Source organism: Maylandia zebra, linkage group LG5 (genome assembly GCF_041146795.1).
Source record: "Maylandia zebra isolate NMK-2024a linkage group LG5, Mzebra_GT3a, whole genome shotgun sequence".
NCBI classification, from domain to species: domain Eukaryota; kingdom Metazoa; phylum Chordata; class Actinopteri; order Cichliformes; family Cichlidae; genus Maylandia; species Maylandia zebra.
This window is the reverse complement of record NC_135171.1, coordinates 12,513,485-12,535,255: the sequence shown is the minus strand read 5'-3', so window position 1 is coordinate 12,535,255 and position 21,771 is coordinate 12,513,485. Positions and strand designations below refer to the sequence as shown.

The 21,771-nt window shown below is 42.7% G+C and overlaps 1 protein-coding gene across 5 annotated transcripts in view; it reads left to right on the top strand.

Moving 5' to 3' along the window:
• Positions 1 to 1,080: 1,080 nt before the first annotated feature.
• The window catches only part of sulf2a (sulfatase 2a), a 46,386-nt gene continuing 25,695 nt past the window's right edge, over positions 1,081 to 21,771 (top strand). For 3 of the 5 annotated variants that reach the window (XM_012924883.3, XM_004571882.3, XM_076883778.1), the window contains exon 1: positions 14,245 to 14,375. The gene's annotated coding sequence lies outside the window, so the exon portion shown is untranslated. Of the gene's footprint in view, positions 1,104 to 14,244; positions 14,376 to 21,771 lie in introns of those variants that run through there. The other 2 variants (XM_076883779.1, XM_012924881.3) reach the window with 2 other exon arrangements.

The window sequence follows — 21,771 nt, the reverse complement described above, 5'->3', positions numbered from 1 at the left end:
CCATATCATGAATCCCCGTTGTCTCCCTAATAAACTGCTCATGTTTTTAAAGCTAAATTCATATTTAGATTATGCTTCATCCCAGCTGCATGTATGCCTAAAGAAGTGGTCGTGCTTTCTCAGCAATGAGTGCTTTAGCTTGTTTTGTTTTGCTTTGTTTTAGGAATAAATCACATGAAAGTGATCTTTTAGGCTTGTATCTGAGGGAAGGTTTTTTTTTCCTTTTTTCAGCTGCATGAGTCACCAATTTTGTGTTTATTTAGTAAAACAACTCATAGACGCACTTTGTGTTGCACTAGGAGACTTAAAAAGCAGTTAATAGGTTACCAGACTCAGCAGTCAGTGAACTGTTTCATTTATGCATTAATTAAAATAAGATGCTGTTATTCCTCCACCAAGGAGGAAAACATTAAACCCAAAACAGCAACCTGTTTTGGGTTTAATGCAAGTCATATACACAGTCACGATGCACAACAGCGAGATCATCAGCTTTTATTCGATGGCCATACTTGCCCTTGGAGCCAGTGTTTGCCTGCTGCTGGTCTATAAATCTTATCTTTGTCAGACTAACAAACAATGAACGCAAACCGCTTGTGTTTGCAGTTATGTCATGCAGGAGAACACTTTCATCAAGCTGTGAATGTGATATTAATAGACTGCGAGTGATGTTTGAGAGATTCAATAAACTGAATGAATTATAAATGATGTGTCCCGGAAAATATTAGCCAACTCTAAACTCTGAACAAAACATTAGAGACCCCGAGAACTGTTTCAGCCTCCCTCTATATTGCTGCAAGACATCTAGCATGTTAAGAGACAGGCTGGTGTCTGTCAAATACTCCCACTGTTTCTCCCAGCCTTTCTCCATCTGTCCCTCCCTTTCACACAGAACCCAGACTCAGGTCAGCGATATGGCTCGGACAGTTGTTTGGGGTATCTGGGACATCCATGTCTCAGTGCAGCTGTCACAGTAAGGTCCTTCAAAAAGCTCTGAATTATACTGTTATTCTTTTTATAGGCACACTTGTTAAAGAGAAGAAGCTCTGCATGACAGAGGTCTTCACAGGGGAGAAACAAGGCTGGCAGATGGAATCATTCAAAAGGTAGGGAAGCCCAGATTACAGCTATTGGTTGCAAGGGGAAGAATTCAGATCCTCAGAGAAGCTGATGTGCTTAAGCAATATTTTGTAAGATTTCTAATGAGTACTGGTCCCCTTTTGGAGTGTTAAAGTATAAATCTTTGGTATCACTTTAGGGACTATCTTCACACCAGCTTGTAATTACAACTGACTATAAAGAGGGTAGAGGTAATTCTTCAAGTGCAAACACTCAGTTAAACAGGCAGTGTCTCAGTGTGTACCTGGCTGAAGTACAGTGACTGTACATTATGTTTTTCTTCTTAAAACTGTAGTGGCTCGCTAATGTCAAAGTATATGATGTGATTTGAAAATATTGCAAGATAACCTAACTGCAATTTGACGACGAGGTTTTTAAATTTAGTCTTTTTTTGGTTGTTTTTTTTTTTCTTTTTCCAATGAAGCTGGATCATCACATTTCTGTGCATTCTCCCTTTCTTTTGTACGTGTGAGAGTAGTAGCCTGACATTCATGCTTCCATATGAACATGTATAGCTTGTTTTTTCTGGCATAAACATTCAACTGGACTCATGGATGAGCTAATTAGACATTTTAACGTTGTCGATAAAACATAATTTTCAGCATCATAACTTAGGAACAGAAAGGGAGATGATGTTCAAGTTTCCCACCTAATTAGACCCTAAAGCCTTTGACGGTCCTCTCTACACAAGTCTGTAGAAACATAGATGTAAACTGCAGCTTGACTGGAACGAATGGTGACAATTCTATTTTAAGGATACTTTATCTTGATACTTCTCCAGTGTGACCTACATGCTCAAAAACCCCAGCAGAGTTTGTGTGCAGCATGGATAGGAACTAATAGGTCTAAACTCTTTTTAGCTGTTTCAGTTAAAGATTTCTGATATTGTTCGTGCTGGCGCACTGACGCATTGTTATGACTCGCTGGGATAAAAGAAAAGAGTCTCCAATAGCTGCTCTGCTTTTTTCTGCTATAGTAAATCAAACAAAGGTCTTGTCTTTCATTGTTACTACGAGCTAAATACTTGTGTAGACTTGAGATAGACTGCTTCAAAGAGCATGCTTTCGCTATCTAAATTCTCATTTCCATATGAAAATACCTTTGAGTACCTTCCAGAGAGCATAAAGTGATTACTGCTTTATATTAAACTCAGTATAAACATGCAGTATAACAGGTAGCACTTAACTGGATTACTGTAATCTAATTATAAGACCTCCCTCCCAAATCTCTTCCCGTTCGGGAGTCGTCCTCACCGCAACGGTAGATTTCTCTTGTGCACACTAAGCTCTCTGTGTGTCGAACATAATGTTTCTGCTCCTCTGCTGGTGTGCCTTTATCTCCCCCTGTCCCTCCTATCCATCCATCTGTGCTCTTCCCTCGCTGACTTTGTCTCTCCTCTGAGTGTATTCCAGCCATATTGTAGTTTGAAGTGTTTCTGCTTCTAATGAGCCGATTGTTCTTGTGTTTTGTTCCCCTCGGGGAGTGTTGTGTTGCTAACATTCTGCTCACAACCATTTTAAAACATATTCACTGCACCAGGGAAGGATTGGGGGCCAACAAAACAATAATGCCTTGGAGCATGTACAAAATGAAAAATGTGTTAATGACAGTCGCACCAGCGAAGTGACAGCGTATTCTTTTCCTGTCAATTAGACCTTGGTTATTCAAAAGCAATTTGCAACTCCCTGCAGAGTAAAATGTGTGCCATCTCCCAGGCCTTTCACTGTGATTGTGTAAGTGATGTATTCATTCCATTTCTCCGTGTGTGTCCTAGTTTGAGATAATATTAAGGTTAGAGACAAGCCACAGCACTAAATCTACACAGTTTTCTTTCTCATGAAAACACAGAAAATATATATGTAGCTCTTTTTCAGGTGTGTGTGTGTGTTGCACTCCTGCACATAAGGCTACAAGGGGTATTGATACAGCTGGCATTCAAGGCCCTGATTAATTGCCATGGCATTTGGCTGTTCTTGGTAAATGCCATATCCCATGCTGAGCGCTTGGTTAATGGATGTCTGCCCATTGCAGGCCCAGCATTGTCCCTTTCTTTTCTCTCACTCCTTCTTTCTCTCTTGCACCTATTCCTCTTATCCATTTGCTCTCCTGCCTTCTCCTCCACATGTGCTTCCTAAAGGTTAGCTGTGCTTTATTAGCAGGAATAGATGCACACATAGACTGGTCTCATGCAGCTCAGACGTCCATTCTATTTGACAGTTTTTTCCAGAGTAAGCTCGACATACAAGGGCTCAGTCTGCTCTGTTTCTACCAGCACCGGTTCAAATGTAGCTGAAGGTTGCGTCTTCTCCCTTTTCTCTTTGATCTGTGGTAAATGTGTTGTGATAAGAGCTGAGGAGAGAGCGCTACCTTCAAGTGTGTGTACTCACTAAAAATTCTAGTTTGTCTCTATATCTCTAAGAAGAAAAAAAAAAGATATGAAGAATTAGCTCTCGTTCTCAAGTGAATTACTTTGCTCTATCTTAATGAGGTTTGCCGTGTCAGAGGGAACAGTTCAGAGCGTGCATGCTAAACAGACTGAAATTGGAATAGAGTATTAGCTCACAACTGCAAAAATACCTTCTCTCTCCAGCTCTAATTCCAACACTGCCATGCAATTATCCATATACACAATTTTATCTTGTCACTTCCAAATGGCAATATTTTTCTTTTCCCTTTCGGAAAAGTAATTCCAAAATCTAATTAACTGAAGAAAAACATGTCACCAGTATTGCTGGAAACATCAAATGTAGTTATGCAAATGGCCCTGTGGATTGTAGAATGTGATTTGACAGAATCTCATTCTGGACGATTCAGGTCCAGATAGTACGATTACTCAGCCATATCTGAGTGAAGGCAAACAGGGAGGGATGAGGCTGGTAATTTATTGTGTTGGTATTTCTCCTGTTTGACTTCAGACAGCTCATTAAGGGGCGAGGTGTCACCCAGCTGGACAGAAGGACAGACAGGAGCGTTCCTCTAATGGGCCCTCCTCTGCTCTGTCTACATCAGCTCTTTTCTGCATTTTGCTTTGCTGGCTTAATCTTCGACTTTTAATATTAGGTGCCAAATAAGATTTTACACAATTCATCATTTCATTTCTCATGGGGGAGAGAAAGGTGCTACTTCATCCTCCCACTTGTCTTTAGTCTGCTTACAGGGCTGTTTTAGGGCAGCAGTGGAGCAGTGGCCAGAGGGCGGTGATAAGAAAAGGATGTATGCCAAACATTTCTTTTTCAGGGCACAACGAAAGGAGATGACGGCGGCTGTGTTATCGCAGTGTGCTGTACAGGTGTCATTCTGCCGTAGCTAGCTGGCAGCAAATGGTCCATATGCTGCGAGAATGCTGCAGCTCAATTCCCATTTGTCTCTGCTGTTAGATGTGTGCTCATGTAAACACAGGCAGTGAGGGCTTTTAACCATAACCCGTACAGTTACATAACTGCAAAATCGAAACCACAAAGAGAACATCAGAGCCCAAATTAGCCTCTTGAAGAAGAGCGCGCAGAAGTTTTTCTAATGATTTTGAAACATTTAGTGCTATAAAAAAGTAATAAACATACTCACACATTAGCAGAAAGCTCCCAGCAGTGTTGCCCTTGCCTTGTGATGTGAGTCCTTACACCAAGCCCTTCCCCACACCCTGACAGCTCCTTATTGCACGCCAGCCAGTGTTTGTTTGCACACACAGAGAGCCATACAAAAAAGATGTGAGGTCTACTCTGGTGCAAACAAGTAATTAACCATTGAAGACACCCAACACGCCTGCTTGCTAATCATAGCCATTTAAAGCTGCCGGCTTTATAATTCAGGCCATTCTTCCACTACGGTGAGTGCACAGATTACAAGGATACTTCAAGGCACTTGAAATTTCAGCAAACGGTGAGAGTCCCGTGTGACTGAGTGTACGCATTGTTTTGTGTTACAACAGGTGTGCAAGTAGAGTGGCTTTGTGATGCGATGTGTCTCCAAATAAAGATCTGAGAATATGTAGCGAGCAAGTTCATAAAAAATGTTCATTTAATTATATTGTAAAATTCACCCATTTCTTAGTAATTCAGCTCCTCTGTGTAGCCGCCCTCACATCATTTTAAAGTGATTACAAATGTATTTGTGCTAAAAACACTGGGGTGCCTTGTTAGACAAACCCACAAGCACTTCATATTTAATATGTGTGGCAGATATTGCTCTGAGTGCTGTACATTAGGAATGCAAATAACACAGCGTCAAAGAGGTTTCTGTTAATTAGCTGGAGATGTGAATGCTGGCTGTGGTCCATGTCGGCTTGTGTTCCTTGGGACCGCAGACCACGACGGGGGGCCACTCTTTGATCTGTGGAGCCCACAGTCTGCTAACAGTTCCCTAACCGCTGCGCTGCTGCTGCACATTCACGGATGGGAACGAAATGTGTAGCTTAGTGTTTGCTTCTGTACACATGAATGAGAAAATCTGTCGTCCACTTTTTGCAACACTTTCCTTTACTGTGAACCTATAAACACTCGAGGTGTTTAAAGGCCTGGAGTCTTTAAGTTAGCTTCGATTTGTTTGTGGGAGGGTTGTTTTGCGTTTTTTGGCTTTTTCCTTCATCATAAAATTTCCAATTTATTTCCGTTCATTTTTATTTATATATCACAAGTTCACCATACCAGTTTTCTCAGGTCACAAGACACTAAAGAACAAAGACTCTACAATATTATGGAAAGAAACCTAATGATTCTCTACAAGCGAGCTCTTCCACTCAGGATTTGTATTTATTTCTCAGCTTCAATTTGGTTACTTCCAAAAGCCTGTTTCTAATGCAAAGGTAATGGATTCCTTCAGCATATCTACATGCATGTAGTAATTATGCCACAAATAGTTTCAAAGGTTGAGATTTGCAAAACCAAACTTTGGATTCCAAAGATGTGTCATGTTTGTGTGTGTTGTTTGGAAGCGCTCGCCTTCATTCATGTCATTCTGTTGTGCTTGCTGTCTTTATTTTCCCACCAGGGTTCTCTGTTTATATACCACTTGCTGATCCCCCCCTTGTTGCTGGATCATCTTTGTACTGTCAGTAGTCAACCACTGGAACCATTTTCATTTTGTATTCCTTGTTTCTTCCTGTCAGGTGTTTTTGGATTTTTTGTGTTTTCACCTTCCACTTGCTGTTGTTGTTAGTTTTGTTTTTGTCTCACTGTGTAAATGTGTATTCTCTTTCAGACTTTTGTTTCTGTTTCCACATCCTAAATCTTTTTTCTTTTCTGAAAAGTTCAAAAAAGTTGAGTAAGCAATGTCCTCTGGTTAAACTGTAGCATAAATAAGTCCACAGGTCCATGCTTAACCGTGGACCTATGGACTTATTCATCCATAATATAGTGGAATTGATTTATTTTTGTAAGCAGGGAAGCGCTGGCAAGTCTTCTAGTAGTCTTCAAGCTAAGATTATCATGTGCCTAGTAGTAAAAAAAACATCCTCAAGCCTCCTCCTGACTTGGCTAGCTAGTGGCCCAGTAGCCTGCTGCCTGCACCAACTTCCAGCCTGTTGCCTGTCCCTGCTTCTTCCCAATGGCTGATCTAGTTTCTGAAACAATCCAGATGGTTAAGCTGGCTCTGTTTCCACACCACCCTGCTCAAGTTCCCCAGGTAGCTAGTCACTAACTGGTGAGCCACCTGTCACTTCTAGATCCTGAGTATGTTAGCAATTGGGACTTCTAACCTCCTACCTCGACCACTCCCTATAATTGCAAACCTCATGCCTGATTCCAGTTGTTCTCAGGAGTCTGAACTCTGGGGGCCCATTTTGAAGAGAGCACACACTAGAAAAGGTGGTTCAGTAATGTCAAGGTTTCATAAATGTATAAATATCTGCTGACGCGACTGACCTAACATTTGCCATAGCCTTCACCTATTCTTCCTGTAGAGTTGGCTGAACTCCTAGCTGGGGAACATGTGTCTGTCTAGTAGTACTCTGGTCCAGAGTTCACCCACCTTTGAGGTCTGGCCTTCTCAGTAGGCCACCTGCATGGCCTTCAGAGTGGTTCCATCTCTTCTGTTGGCCTCCTGCCTGGATCCTATAGTGTCTTCATCTTTACTTCTGGCCTCCTGCCTGGTTGCCAGAGTGTATTTGCCTTCATTGTTTGCCTCCCACCAAATCCCTTGAAAGGGCTCAGCCTTCACCACTAATCATCCTTGTCTGCTATATTCTGGCGATATCTTCATGAGCAAGAACAGATGCCGTATCCCCATATTAAAACTAGTGCTGTCAGCGTTAATCTAGTTAAAATGACATTCACGCCCTAACCGCAATAATGTGGCAAATCTCCGTTGGCGAGTTAGCGCGGATTGCCCCGTGCGTGGGGCTGGACGGTGCTGACGCTAACGAGCTAACCGCATTGATGCTGTGCAGATGTCAGTATCTGCATTTATAACAGCCAATAAATGAAAATTAAAAATAAAAACGGGATTCACTTACCGCAACATCTGCAGTCAGGATAAGCAGTCACACCATACTGGTCATCATTTCACTAAGTCAACAAGTTTCCCCTGCACTTTCACACGAGAAGGATGGTGTTGGCAGCATCTGACTGATTTCAAACATTGATAAATGTACACAGCAAAATCTCCAGTGTTAAATTAACACTAGAGAGTGTCTATATGGGTCCACACCTCTGAGTGTTAAATACAACACTGTTGAGTGTTAAATTAACACTTTTGACAGTGTTATATGTTTAAAAGTAACCTAGTCAGTTTTGAAGATTAACAAAGACTAACACTGAGCAGTGCTGATTTTCTAACATTGGAATATTTCTAACATTTTGAGTTATTTTCCAGTGTTAGAAAATCAGCACTGCTCAGTACTTTTAAACATATAACACTGTCAAAAGTGTTAATTTAACACTCAACAGTGTTGTATTTAACACTCAGAGGTGTGGACCCATATAGACACTCTCTAGTGTTAATTTAACACTGGAGATTTTGCTGTGTACGGGCAGCTAAACTGTACTATGGGAAAAATATGAAGAGGTTAAAAACATAATATAGTAGAAACTGAAAGCTCTGTGCTTAAACATTTAGAGCAAAATGGAGTACATATACCTGACAACGCTGCCTATAGTCATACTGGCAAAGAAAATGAATCATTCAAACGTATGTTTAGTTTGTTGACTCACTGCTGCCAATGCCTGTCGCACACAAACACCAAATAGCCAGTGAAAATATAGAGTATCACATAAAGAAAGAGACATGCACAGTTTTTGACTTTCTGTTTCCTTAATTATATAAACATGGGTTTATGAGTGAAAAAAAAACATTATGCAGGTACACGAGGAATATGGAAAAGTGGGGATTCAGTTTTAGCATAAGCACCATTTGAGCATTTTCAATCAGTTCAGTTGCTTTTCCCACCTTCAAGTAATGCATTTGGGTTCTTTTATACTCTTGATGCACAGCGGAAGATTTATTCCATGAAGCCCTGAGTTCGCCTCCCCCTGCTGGCTGATGATCACATAACATGGGCTCAGTTAGCAAGCCTGGCGGGGTGTCCCAATTCTAATTACTATGTGTTAGTACACCATGTAGTAATGTTGACAGCACACTGTTTTGGCAGATCAACAAATCGTGTACTGTTTTGTACTAACAAGAACGATAGAAGCAGTGCGGCACGGCTGTCAAGCTACTGCTTAGGTACGACAGTCTTTTCCAGAATATTTTGAACTGTCAGACAAAGGCATATCTTATATTGTTGGTAACTAGATAAATCCCAGTGTTTTCCATGTCTACACGGATAATCAAACCTGTTCAACCAGGACACCATTTTTTTTAACTTTTGCTTTCCTTTGTGTGTCTGTGTTTGTTGTTATTTGTCCTTGACGTTTTGAGAGTTCTGTGTACGACCTAAAAACTAGAATGAAATCTGTAGTTCTTGTCGAACAAAGGGAGACAAAGGCTTTCCCACAGTTGTTCTCTTGTAGATTTTATATTTTATTGCAGAGCATTTAGTTGGTCTTATTCAGACTTTCTTCAGTGTGAAATAACCAAACGCTTAGCAATTAAATTTAAAATCTGCACTGAGGACTTTGCTGAAGCCTCTGTTCTTTTTAATTGTACCATTCAGATTTGTGGGACATTCATAAATGAATTATAACATCACCTCAGGGTATGGAACTCGGCACTAGAAAACAATGGCCGCTCATAACAGACTTATGAACTATTTATATTTTCAGTGGGAGCGTGTGATGTGGCAGTGACGGGAAGGATGAAATAAATAAGAGGAAATTACATTGGACATGACAGGGCGATGTGTGGCATGGAGGGATGTAATGATGTAGGGCTAAGTCAGCTAATCTATTCTGCTGTTGTGACGACCTTCTGTGCCACAGAAACATGCACCGAGGAAACATCCGGGAGCAATGAGCACAGCTGCAGAATGTGATTCTTTACACTATTTGTATTTGCAGTAAGTTAAAAGAGTTAGCCCCTGGTCATACATATGTTTAATGCTCTGATGTGTGTGCACAGTGTTTCTTTCAAGGTCTTGTATTTTTAGGATTATTATTATGTTTAAGCCTATGCAAGCTTAGGAGGATGATAGACTGGGTAATTTGGTTCCCTGCCTCTGAAGCTGTGTGCTCGGAGGTTTACTATTATACCTGCAGTCGTGTTTTTTTATTTTGTTTTTTAGGAGAACTTCTCTCATGCTCAGTTCTGTCAATCTTGTGTCCTGAAGTCCCCATGTAGTCAGCTCCTGGGTTCTTCTCTTCTTTTTCTCGCTGTTTTCTTTCTGTTTCTCATCATAATGTGGCTGTGGTGATGTAGTGCTGTCTCAATGCACAGGACCTACTTGTAAACTCACACACCCTCAGATCAACCAGGGATTCATAAATTTAGTATTTAGTATTTAGTATTTATTTATTTATTGTCATTGTCAAGAACAATGAAATTGCGTTTGGGGCTTCCATACAACCCAAAAAAAAGAAGAAAATAATAAATACCCCTTAAAACCCAAGTGTACATATTTAACCCAGTGTGACTCCAATGCAATAAGACAATCCTTAGCAATAATGTTCGTAGAAATTCAGACAAAGACCTGAGAAACATGACAAAATACAACAATGCAACCCATTCAATATTATTGTACTGTGAGATATGATATCAGATATGATAGTTATCTATTTAAGAAAGAGGGGGGGGGGGGGGCAGGAGGGGGAAGAGAATAAAGATATGATGCACCAATGCAGACCAGTTCATTGCTATTAAGAAGTTGGATATGGTTATTGTCCGTGAGAGGGGGGCAGAGAGTTCAGGAGCCTCACAGCCTGTGGATACAGGCTGTTGGCCAGTCTGGATGTTCTGGCCTGTATAGACCTGTACCTTCTCCCTGAGGGCAGCAGATGGAAAAGGTGGCGCGCAGGGTGATGTTGGTCCCGCAGGATACTGTGCACCCTCCTCAGACAGCGAGTGGGGAAGATATTACTGATCTCTGGCAGACTTGTTCCAATAATTCTGCCAGCTTCTTTCACCACCCGCTGGAGTGCTTGCTGATCGGCCTTGGTGCAGCTGGGGAACCACACTAGAAATCCATACGTCAGAACGCTGCTGATGGCACAGTTGTAGAAGTTCAACATCAGAGATCTGGGAATGTGTGCGCTCCACAGTCTCCTCAGGTAGTAGAGGCGCTGTTGGGCCTTCCGTACAACTGAGGTGATATGGTTGCCCCAGGACAGGTCCTCGGTCACAGTTACCCCCAAGAATTTAAAACTGCTCACCCTCTCCACCGCCTCACTGCCAATGAAGAGAGGCAGATGGTTGTTATGACCCCTCTTCCGGAAATCTACAATGATCTCCTTGGTCTTTTTGGTGTTTAAGACCAAGTTATTGTCGTGGCACCATGACTCTAGTTGTTGCACCTCTGTCCTATAGTTTGTCTCATCATTGTTGGATATAAGTCCGAGCACTGTAGTGTCATCTGCAAACTTAACAATGAGATTGGACGCGCAGGAGGAAATACAGTCATGGGTGAAGAGAGTGTATAGCAGAGGGCTCAGAACACACCCCTGAGGGGCACCGGTGTTGACCACAAGGGTGGAAGAGGTGTTCTTACCCACTCTGACACTCTGTCTACGGTTAGTGAGGAAGTCCACAATCCAGTTGCACAGAGAGGAGTTAAGTCCCAGTTGGTGGAGTTTGGGACGGAGTTTGTATGGCCGGATGGTATTAAAAGCCGAGCTGTAGTCTACAAAGAGGAGCCGTGCATAGGTGTTCCTGTGTTCCAAGTGCTTCAGTAATGTGTGCAGCACTGTGGCGATCGCATCCTCGGTTGACCGGTTCTCCCTGTATGCAAACTGGTGCGAGTCCAGGGATGGTGGAAAAGCAGCTCTGATGTGTTTAATGACCAGTCTCTCCAGGCATTTGGCGGGAATGGGGGTGAGTGCCACAGGTCTGAAATCGTTCAGACATGTGACATTTGACTGTTTTGGGATGGGAACGATGGTTGCTGCTTTGAAACAGGATGGTACCAGTGAACAGGACAACGAGGTGTTATATATAGAGGTGAAGACGTCCGCCAGGTCCGCAGCACAGTCTTTTAGCACCCGGCCCAGCACTCCATCCGGCCCGGCCGCCTTCCATAAATGCACAAAGGCCAGGGTGATAGTGGTGGTGAAGAGAAGTCAGCCTCGAACCAAGTGGCCCTTACCAAGAAAATAATAGGAGTAGAGCTCTCAAAGATAGAGAGCGCCGGTGAAGAGAAGGTAGTAAGAGGGTCTGTTTCATTTGCACCGAGTCCTCCCCTCGTCATGTAGCCAGCTGACAGGGAATATTTTTATCAGCCTGGCGCACACAGTGCAGAAAGGAAACGAGCTCATTTGTAAAAGCACACTCACAGCCAAGGACAAGATCTCAGCATGATAGAAGAGAGCTGTCTTTTTGTTCTATCAGAAGTGAAATCATTCATTTTTATTTATGCACCTGCCCCACCTTATCATGCAAAGGTTGTGCACAAGGCCTTTCCCACTTTGTGTCAAATGAAGCAGAAAACAGAAATGTAAAACGTGTTCCCCGCTGTCTGGACCCTTCCTGTGCTGAATTTTCTCTGTGTCAGCATAAAGACATTTATTGTCTTCCTTCGCATCGTATTTTAGTCTTTCCATTTCTTTCCGTGTCTTTTCTTCCTCGCCTCTGTGGAACTTTCTTCGAATGCAGTTGGGCTGAAAAAAGTCACCTTTGTTTAGATAGAGAATTTACTCTGTCTGTGCATTATCCACGATATTCATGGTTTACATGTCTGTTGATTTGCATGAAGTTACAAGTTGGTAGGATGGCACAGCTTAAGAGTGCGTGAGAGGAGGCAGCAGAGACGGAGAGTGGGCATCAATTAAGCATGTGCTGAAGTGGCGTCACTGGGCTGCTGTGTTGGCATGTCTGCACCGTTCAGGAAAAACATGGCTATCTCTGGGGCATTGTTTGTAATTTGGCATGTAAGAACAGCTAGATGGCTCCTTTATGTAAGCAGTCCCAGAGTCGCAGACATAATCTCATATGCATATATTGAAGAAATAAATAATTTTACAGAAGTATATTTTGTTTTAAGATTATTATGAAAAATATTAGAGCAGCCTAATCCATTTTTACAAAGGGCTTATGCTTCCAATTGGCTTGTGTGACAATGCTTTTGAATGTGTTTTTTAATCAGGATTAGTGTTGAATGAATCTTATGTGGAAGCAGGAAACATAATTTTCTTCATCCTCAAATGGCATGCAAATCCCTTGCTCTAAATTGCTTGTTCTTCATCTCCAAAAGGACAGTCATGGCCAGAAAAATACTGTTTGATTTATTTATTTATTATTTTTCCAAAACAACACGGTTTCATCTCTTTGCAGCGACACAAATAGCCTAAGTATGACAAAGTGACAGATAGATGATCCATTGCAGACGATGTAATTGAAAACGCTAGGAGGGGGTGGACAATTAATCTCTCTTTCTCTCACTGCTTCAAATTTCCATGGAGAAATACCTCAAAATGCAGATAATTGATAAGAGTGTTATTGATTAGATGGTTTGGGAGGGGAGGCAAAGAGGTGCAGAGGTTTTCCATCACTAATCTTTCTGGCTGTGACTGCATCTAAATAACCTGCAGAGAGGGATAAACAGGCGCATCCATCATGGGATGGCTGGTGGAGACAATGATGAATGCCTCCACCCTCTGCCACCCTCCGCTGCACCTCTCTTTCCTGGTCAGGGATAGGAAGTGACACCGGCACTCAGGAGAAATACCAGGCTTCAACTGAGCAGGAAAACGCCTGCTTTAGCTCTGCTGTGATGGAAGGACTCGGGGCAGACTTTCGGTGCGGGTTGTTAGAATTATCCCCAGCCCTCCATCTCCTTGTCTCTGTGAGCTTGTAGGATTATCCATCTTGATTGATCCTGTTTGTTTTGTCAAAAAGAGAATCAGTTTGGAGGATTTCTGAGTGTGTGAACTCTCCCATGTATCCCTTCTGTGTGCTTGTATATAAATTGATTGTGGTGTGGGTTTCTTTTCTATCTGCATGCCCATGCACTGCGAGCCAAATCCCCTGTGCTGCTTCGACCCAGTGAGCAGGCGTGCCCACGCCAGCTCTCCTCAGAGGTGCCAGTCTGATAGATATGGTGTGTGTGCCAGGCTGTGCCTTTTCCTCCTCAACCCTGCGGCACTAAGATTGATCCTCTGTTCCCTCCCATTCTTTTCTCTCTTTTTCCTCTGTGTGCCTCTGCCTTTATGAGACTGTGAATAGGTGAAGCTCCCAGGCTCCAACAGATGGCCGGAGCTGCCCTGGTTCACTGTCTTGCGTGGATGCGCGCACGCAGGCACACACACACAGATATATATGCACACACACACAATGCCCACAAACATTACTGCCCTGTGAATCAGACCCAACAGGAAGAAAGAGAGCAGAAGCACAGCTAAAACTAATGGGTAACAGCCAGGTAGGAAGACGGAAAAGACGTGCTCGAATAACAACAACAATATTCCAAAAGAAGTGGACAAAAATGCTGCTGAGAAAGGGAGCGAGGGTGAAATTGAATTGTAGATTGAGGGAGCCTCTCTCCTCCCTTTTTCCCTCCCTCTTTTATTTATCTCATGTGAAACCACGCCTCCCTCCTTTCACTTGTCAGTGCATCTATAACAGTGAGCTGTCTGCACCGGGCTGTGTGTGGGGTGAGACGATCTCCTCGCTCTGCTAGTACAGCGGACCCGATCTGACCGGACCAGACGAAGCTGGATGGTACTTGACTGGCCAAACAGGTGTGTGCATTTTTATCTGTGCCTGTGTGTGCATTTGTCATAGATGACTGGGGACAGCATGTGTATCCCTCAGTATGTGATTGCTTGTTCCTCCACAGGACTTGCTTTCAGAGTAGCGTATCTAGAAGGTACAGTGCTGGAGCTTTGCCCTAGTTTACACTTGAATGCTCTGATCCATTCTGTTCGCCTCTGAGATTTATGCGTGGAGTCGCTAACGGCACTGCTTATTGTGGTAAGAGAGATGGGACTGTTCATCGGATGCACTGGAGTATCTGGCTTTGAATCGGAGCAGTAAGGGGATAAGCTGCTGTTTATTTGGTGGAACAAGTTGGTAGTTTGGGGGCTTTAATTTGGTTTTTAAGCGATTGTCTCTATAAGTGTTTTTCATGTTTCAGCATGCCTTATAATATGCCACCGAAAAGCAGCTTTAACAGCAGCTGTGCTGAGAATCTGCAAGTGTCTACTTTATCCACTGAAACAAGTCAGTGCAGCTTTTACTGTTATTTCGTCTGTCTTGGTGTTACATCCTATTTATAAACTTCTCTTTGTCCTCATATTTCCCAGTTTTGAGAAATGCTTTCGTTGCTTTGTATTTACTCAGCCAAATATAATCCTGACTGTTGCTGAATACTGTGTGGTGTAAAATTAGAGTGAAAATCTGAACTTTTTCCCAAGAAAAGACCAGTCCAATTTTGAATGCTTTACACTGAGTAAACCTCAATTTGCAAACGGACTCCTTCAATCTTGAATCGCCATTTCGTTAAATGCAGCCGCTGCCACTCCTGTAAGAACCTGCACAGCTTTAGTCTGGTCCCTGTGAATGTACTCGTATCACTGTTTTAACGTCTTTATGGGTCAAAAGGCTGTGTCACCACCAAGTGGTGATGGTTAAGAGCAACAGAGTCAGGGGATGACCTAGTGGCTGCAATATTAATGACAGAGACTGCTGAACGTCCCGTGTTCTTTGTAGTGATATGGGGTGAACAAACGCAAAGATGGAGGAATGGACGGAAAGTAAAGGAGCTTCAGAGATCTGTTCTTAAAGCATTCATTATTTATCACAATGCACTCTGCCATGGAAGCTCTAACCCCCACAACAACTGGCCTCTTTTCTCACTAACATGCCAGTGGACTGAAGGAGGATGCTCCCATTTAGTCTACCTGTCGGCTAATCCTCGGACATTTTAAGACTCCATCTTTATGCTATACACTTACTCTCGTACACATGCACACACCTACATGATGTTTTGTTCATATTTATGTTTGCACACACTAAGCAGTAATTGCAGGGTTACACTCACTAATGTAATGGGATGTGAAATTACAGTCGCTTATTTGTGCTGACTTAATTGCAGACATGCAGCGATTGCACGTTCAGTGCAAAATTTGTGCTCATGCACACCCAGCACATGCAGAGCACTCCGTCAACCATCAGCCATTTTCCTCTTAGTTTTGTTCTTTTGTTCACACACTCTTTCTTAGACACATGAATTCCACACACACACACACACAAAAACACAGGCACAATCAGTGGGAGTGACGACCTTGAGACCTGTTGATGTTGTTTGCAGCGGCTGTGTTGTGAATACATAAGAGGCCATGTGGGGCTCCCGGCAAAAATGGGGTTCTTGACACGCCATTTGTAAAAATGGCTTGAAAATGTGCAGGAGAACTAGCGATGTGAGTCTAGTGTCAAAGTGAGACAGCAGCATGAATATGTATTGTATGTTAATCCCACACGCTTGACTCAAGCTGTTGATGAAAACAGAGGACACGTTCCCCCATCTTCACTCTGGGGAGGAAGTGCTATCGACAAACCTATTGTCAGCACAGCCTCATCCCTGGGCACGGGGGCAGAGTGGTGACAGGTGGCAGATATCGGTGACAGCAGCCAAGGTGACACTGCAGGATGGGCTCTGAGGGCCCACGGGCGACTGGAGCAGCGCTGGTGTCTGCTCTTTTTATTGCCACCTTGACCTTTTGTGGTTATACACAGGGTGGTTAGATTAGAGGGTCGTAAAGCTAATGTCACCCATTAGCTTCATTCAACCCTCTGCATGCGATGGTTTACTTCACCTGCTCCATTTCCTGGCCCCTTACATTTCCTACACAGTCTAGCTAAAATGTTCCCGGTCCCTTTGTTTTTAGGCATATCTTCACTTAGAATGACAGATAAACTCACTGGGCTGCCATTAAAGTGACAATAGAAACTTCCCCCACAATCCTCCTCAGTGCCACTGTTAGAAACACAACACTGAATAACACACTTGTTTAAGCCTAATAACTAAACAGACTGTGTTACTTACTGATATAGTAGAAATAATACCATATAAATTTCCTGTTTAAATCTCTTGTTAAAAAAAATGCATGCCGGCCCGAGGTTTGCTCTTGTTTTTGGTCCCTAACACTCGCCACCTTCTTCTCTTTTTATTTTCTTTTTATCTCTCCCGACGGAGGAATGGGGCTCATTTTCTATTGTCAGGTACAGTTGTCACAGCTACTGTTGTGGTTGCATCATCCAGCAATTCAGCTACCTGGGGTAAGCTACCAATAGATACTGAGGAGAACAAAAGAGCTTCTCCTCCTGTTTTGGTTGTGTAAACCACAGGGCAGCCATAGTAAATTCAGACTTTTGCAGAATTTGCGGTTAAACATTGTTGTTATTCTATAGCCTCTACTTGTGCACTCAGCATTTCTTTTAGAATGACTAATTAATGGCAAATCTTGGCAATTGGCTGTTTAAACATAACATAGTCCACTGAAAAGAGGCAGAAAGGAGGGGGTGGGAAAACAAAAACCTAACGTATACCGCCACGTTAGACCTTGTGATATATCGGCTGTGGCATTAATTATATATTGGGCTTAATGAATATGTTGGGTGTATACGACTGTATTCAGAGATTTTTAAGTAAAACACTGCTTCATGTTTTATAGGAAATATGTTTTCAAGTTTTAACCAGCAATCTAGGGTTGTACTTCTCACTGAAGAGCACAGAAACCCTCTTTATCCAGACAATAAGTAGTGGCCACGTGAATCCCTGTTCATCTGTGTCTATAAGCTGCTGTTAGCAGGTCCTGCTGAGGCGGCACCAGGAGATCAGTATGTAAATCTGAGAGCTTCTGCTCCTCTCAGCTAAAATGGAAGAAAGGCAGAAGGACTCCTTGAATGAAGCATCTCAGACACTCCTCTCTGGAAGCACAATGAGAAAGAAGCACAGCCCAGGACTGATAGGAGCACGCTGGTGAAGTACATCGGTGTAGTTCTTTCTCCGTGTTTGTGCCTGTGTCGCGTCGGATAAGTGTGCGCTGTGTGCAGATGCAATTCCCACTGTTTATGTGTGGAAAGCCATTCGACTATTGTGTGCGAATGCAATCAGATTTCAATCTCTTCCCTCTATATGGCTGAGCTGCTGCGGCGGAGGTGCCCCCACGGGGAAATGTAATTATACCCTGCTGGCCACAGAGTACAGGCTTCACTGGCCTATCTGTCTCAGGAGAGACAGCGGCTGGAGGCCCCTTCTCACTTGCAATATCAAACAGCAGCGATGTCACTAAAGCCCTCTTATATCTGTGAATTTTGTATTAAATCCGTGCACCGCAATCTGCTCCTCTAATCAGCTTTTAAATCCCGGGGTTATCTGTGGCCTTTTGCAACAGTTTTGTTACAGTTGTGAATAATTTATGACAGAATTAACTGCGGTTGCTAAGAGCAGTGATTGGGAGATTTCAGAACACAGCCAATATCTGACTCAAGTTCAAAGCCATTTTTCTCACCTCTTTTTTTCTGTCTGAGAAGCGAAATCTTATCAGCGCAGATGTAATTATTGTCGTAATTGCTTTCATCTGCATTTTCTCCACCTGCGTCCTTCGTGAATGGCATTGAGGCATTGAAGAGTTTTTTTTATTGATCAATCTCTGATGTATATTCCTCTCATCCAAGCATGTGCTTCTGTTTTCTATAGCTGTGGCTCCTCTGCTGCCTGCTCTCAGCTTTGCTCTGAGGTGTGTGCTGAGATGATGTCCATTAGTAAGACAAAACAAACAGACACACCCCACTCTCCTGAATTTAGGCAAACAATCAATGAGAGCACTCAGATAACAGCAGACTAAATGGCCCATTGATGTTATGATTAAATGAATACAGGATGCAGAGATGATGGTAGGACACACCGACCCAAACCGACTAAAATATATTATTTTCTCATCTGGAATTTATATATACTGTACAAAACATCTCTCAAACCCTCCTGCCCTGTTCAGGCACTGTCGGCATGTGCTCAGGACACATGCCTCACAGTCGATCAATATTTTAGACTCCCACTCTTCCTCTGAAGGTTTATTTGGATTTTCTTTAGGAAACTTTTTCTTGGTATCTCCAGTTTTTTCTTTGCCCAAAGGCTCCACTGTCACTGCTGCAGGCTGCTCTCTCCTTGTCATTATGGTCGCTTCCCATTCAGCTCTGCCAAGCCAGTCATGGCTACCAGTGCTGGATTAATGGTGTATTACACATTATTGGTCATTTATAAAAAAAATTTTTTTTAAAAAGGTGACACAGCTGTTGATTAAAAAAGCAAGCTTTGGATGCTTGGTTGGGAGCAGAATACGCTCAGTTTTTGTTAATAGAGTTGTGTTAGCATGTTGCATCCACTCCAGGAGCTTGTTGGCTTTTGATGTCCTGTTCACAGAAATGGATAGTTGCTTCTGTCCTGTGCACATTTTTTTTCTTTTTGTGCAACAGTTTTGATGTGCATATCTCCATTTCTCAGCTGATGGGTCTATTATGATGTTCCTGTGTCCCACATGGACTTAAATCATGGATTATTCACAAGACACATTTGGGGTTTTTTCTATCTCCCATTACTGTGATAATTAAAGAACCTAAGTAATGCAAGTAGGGACAAAATTGTTAGATTCATAATTATAATGTGATTGCTCTTCTTAGGAAATATAATGTCTTGCAGACAGATAAAATATGATTACAGTGTAGTGTTACTTTGAACTCCAGTACATTACAAAATAATAGATTGAACTGATCAGAGTGCTGATAGGCATAATGAGCGCTGTGTGATCTCGTTTGACAAAGGCTCAAATATGATTTAAAGCAAAGAAAAAATTAATAAATTTTAAAGAGAGAGAAAATGAAACAAAAAGCTATGACAAATGTGGGATATTCTTTAAGTCTTTGTTAAATCAGGAACAATGAGTTCAGCAGCAGTGAAGATTCCAAATGGAAATACTGAAAGTTGAAAATTTTACCCAGCAAATTTCAAAGCATCATCCATTTCATCATGTTGTACCTGGTCATGGTAACTTATCAGAAGTTCAGCTGAGCCCGAACGCTTCTGTCTTCTTCATTTCCCTGATTTGCTACACTCTAGCTCTACCTTAATCTCAGTTTCTGTGTTCTTCGCCCTCTCTCCATCCCTGTGTTTAAGTCACAACTGCAGTTTCCCACCTCGTTGCGCACCCTCACCCCTCCCTCGTGCCTCTCCCTCAGGGTGTAGCAGTCATTGTTGTGCCAAATAAGGTTTATGGAATTACAGATCTCTGAAATTGGATTTTCTCACTCCACCAAAGCACTGGGATTACAGATTTAAGCCCGGGTGCACTGGGGCACAACTGACCTGTGACTGAAGTGTTTTTTTCTGGCTTCACCCCAAGGTGGCAGATCAAGAGATTGATGTGCCAACAGCTCTGGAGTGAGAAAGGCAGGCAGGCCGGCAGATTCTTTGTATCAGTATGTACCTGGCAATTAAATAGATTCAGAGTCAGACAGCTTTTTGGCTTGTGCGTCTGGATTTCTATTTCTCTCATGTCGACTACTCTCACTCTTACACACTCCTCCACGTCTGTCCTCACAACTTTGAGTGTGTTTGATCTAATTCTCATCTAATGAATCTTTTGATCTTCCTCGCCTGACACCCAGACACATCCCAGATTTCTACATCCCAAAGTAGCTCAATTCGTTCTAATCCTTAAAATCTGGCTGCTGGTGAAGCAATTGATTCCAAGTGATGTACAAAGATTTGCACTGTCTGCCTGAGGCTTGTTTAAAGAACTGTGGGATTTCTTAACTAACCTTGATCCTCCCCCACCCCTCCCGTCCCCTACAAATCTACCTCATCACACCTCTAGATCAATTCTGTCATTATCGCTCAAGTGATTGTACATTAACCACAATTGGAGTGAGGAAGCAGACAGCGCTGTGAATGCAACATTAAGATGTTGGCAGGAAGGTGGTATTCATTAGAAGTGGTGGCTTTGTGAACTCTTAATTGGAGAAGAGATAGGAGTGAGGGTAAGGGATCAATGGAGCCAGAACTGAAGTTTCAGTCCACTGACATCAATCAGTCGCCTCTCCAATGAAGAACGCAACTAATCAAAAAAACATTGCCTCAGGCTTCCAGTTATTTGCTCTCACAGTCAAACGTGATCAGGATCACTGTAAAAAGACAGCTCATTCCAGCTTATCTGGAGGATGAAGTCAGCTCGTAGCTTATATTTGTCAATATTTGCTTCAAAATGTCATTACTGTTTTGGTGTAAAACTGGCAAGAACCTGAAATTCTCTTCACAGAAAGGAATATTAAGTGAACCCCTGGTGTATTTTTACTCCACTGCTAAAAATAGTCCCTTCCTCTTCATCTTGCCATTGCCTGGGTAATAGCCATCTTTCTGCCGTGTCACGTTTTGATGTATCATTCTCTTATTCACATCAAGGACAAGGCCAGGTGTCACATTTTCTCTCAGTTGCCACGCTTGTCGTGCTTCCTTGTCACCCTTGGCCTGTTCCAATCCCCTCCTTCCCTCATCTCCCTCTCTGCTTACTTTTTATTAAATCTGTCACTTCTTTATCTCAGGGATTGAGAAAGAAGGAAAATCACTTTTGCCATTTGCAGCCTGCTGTGTCTGCTGAGTTCTGCGAATGTATGTGGATATCATTTTTCGCCACATAAAATCCTGTCAAAATAAATAATGTCTCAGATGTTTTGTGTTGTCACATCACTGAAATGCTTAGCTTTAAATGCCTATTCCGGTTACTTGTATGACTACTACACATTTTTAGATGGACAGATAAACAGGCACAGGTGCACAGACTCACCTCTCTTTGATGCCCATGAGTGGCTAGGAGTGCTGGCTTGGGCAGAGAGCAGCTGGGGTCAGAGACGTGCCTTGGCAGCGAGATGACAGTGGGCTTTCCAGCATATTCTTAGCTATGCTTCACATACCAAATGGCTAGGGTTTTGTGTGTGTGCGTGTGTGTGCACGTGCATATGCACATCACCACTGTGCGTGTGCAAGACACCTCATCAAAGATTTCACAGAGTGTTATGGAGATGTCGAAGTTGGTTTTGGCTTGCCTCAGATGTTTACATGCTGGACACTGACACCTGTCC